Source organism: Serinus canaria, chromosome 4, assembly GCF_022539315.1.
Source record: "Serinus canaria isolate serCan28SL12 chromosome 4, serCan2020, whole genome shotgun sequence".
NCBI classification, from domain to species: domain Eukaryota; kingdom Metazoa; phylum Chordata; class Aves; order Passeriformes; family Fringillidae; genus Serinus; species Serinus canaria.
Window position 1 is genome coordinate 47,230,942 of NC_066317.1, and position 1,734 is coordinate 47,232,675.

Sequence of the window (1,734 nt, forward strand, 5' to 3'; positions counted from 1 at the left end):
CGGGAGGCTGGCAGCTGTGCACCTGCCCAGTGCCGCACCAGGGCCCGCACGCTGCTCCCTGGCCCGGGCCTTGTGGGCCAGCTGGGTCGGCCGAGGTGCAGAGCCCGCGCTGAGCCTTCCCTCCCGGCGCTCCCCGCAGCTGCTGCAGGACGAGAGCCGAGCGGCCGAGCACCTGCGCTGGGCCCTGCCGCGCCTGCGGAGCCCACAGAGGCCCGTGCGAGGGGCGGCCGTCAGGATCATCGGTGAGCCCGGCGCCCCTCCCTGCCCCCGGCCCGGCTGCTGCCCTGGCAGCGGGAGCCGAGCCCGGGCCGCTGCAGCCCCGGCCGTCCTCCTGAGGCCTGCCCTGCCGCAGCCTGCCCTGCCGCAGCGTGAGGCAGGGGCTCGGCAGGAGCTCTGCCCGGGTAGGAGGGCGTGCGGCCGCAGGGCTGGCAGCGCCCGTGGCGCGCAGCTGTGCCGCCTGGGGCTGCCAGAGGCTCTGTCTTCCCAGGGCTGGCCGGAGTGCTCGTGAAGGGGCAGAAGGAGGAGCTCCAGGTCCTCAGCGAGGGTGAGTCAGGGCAGCCGCGTGGCGGCGGGGGCCGCCGGGGGCAACTGCAAATCCTGGCCCCGGAGCTACAATCCGTGCCCGGGCTGCGGAGGGCTCTGCTTCCCGTGTGGACGAGGGGTGGCGGTGGGAGAGCCCGGAGAGCTGTCAGGGAAACGTGGGGGATCTGTGGGCAGCACCTTCCGGCCGAAGCCATGGCAAGAGCCGGCTGGGATGGCCCTGGCAGGAGGCTCTCCTCGGATTCCCTCAATCTGGCCTCTGACCCTGGCTCTGCTCCTCTCTCTTCCAGCTCTCCAAGCCCTCAGGGAAAATGAGAGCCCATCCTGCATCAGCGTCCTGATTCAGCTGGCTTTCAAGAGAAGATGTGCAGGACTTCGTTCCTCTGCTGGATCAGATGTACCATCGGCGTCCATTGGCGATTTCCAGCTCCCACTGAAGGTGGGAGAACCTGCAGAGCAGGATGGATCAGCTGGAGCTCCAGGCACAGCTCTTGCTGCTCAGAGCTGAGCTTGTGGGAAGCTCCAGGAGCTCCTGCCATCTGTCTCCCTGTTGACAGCTCCCTCCCTCCAGCTCTCAGGCCCTGCCCACTCCCTTTTTTTGTCTCCCTGCTCACCCCTTTGCTTCGCTTTCTCTTAATAAACAGTTTGGGTTTTTCACTTGAGCCGTGTCTCTGTGGAGCTGAAGCGGTGCAAAACCTGAGCCCGGGGACACGCAGGGCCCTGCTGCCATTCTCCTCCCAGCTGTGTTCTGTGCAGGGCCAGAGAGGAACAAGGGCAGCTCAGGCTGCAAAGGTCCCTGTCCTGCTGCTCCAGTTGCACAGCAGCGTGGAGTTAAAGGTCCCTGGGTTTTAGAAGAGCCAACCTGAATATGCTCTGAACCCAGCCGTGAGGGATTCCATGGCAAGAATCCACCGAGGGCAAAGGAGCTTGCAATGCCGGAAGGCTCCACAAAGATCTTTCTGAAAGCACAGCAATTCTCCATCCCTACACAGGGACAGGAAGAGGGCAGAACCAGACCCCATCGTGGCCTGGCAGTAAGCTTTGGGTGTGCCTAAAAGCAAATGAAGCAGCAGAAGCAGCAGGGAATGGCTGAGACTCAGAGGCGTGACCGTCCCAACGGCCGCAGCGCTGTCCGGCAGTGCCTGCACGCTGGACGCGGTTCCGGCGGCTCTGCTCTCCCCACAGGCCAGGAAT

The 1,734-nt window shown here is 65.3% G+C and overlaps 1 long non-coding RNA gene across 1 annotated transcript; it reads left to right on the forward strand.

Moving 5' to 3' along the window:
- Nucleotides 1-388: 388 nt before the first annotated feature.
- LOC127059561 (uncharacterized) lies at nucleotides 389-1,202 on the forward strand. The gene is made up of 2 exons (XR_007777508.1): nucleotides 389-544; nucleotides 831-1,202. It is a non-coding gene; the product is annotated as an uncharacterized LOC127059561 (long non-coding RNA).
- The last annotated feature ends 532 nt before the right edge of the window (nucleotides 1,203-1,734 follow it).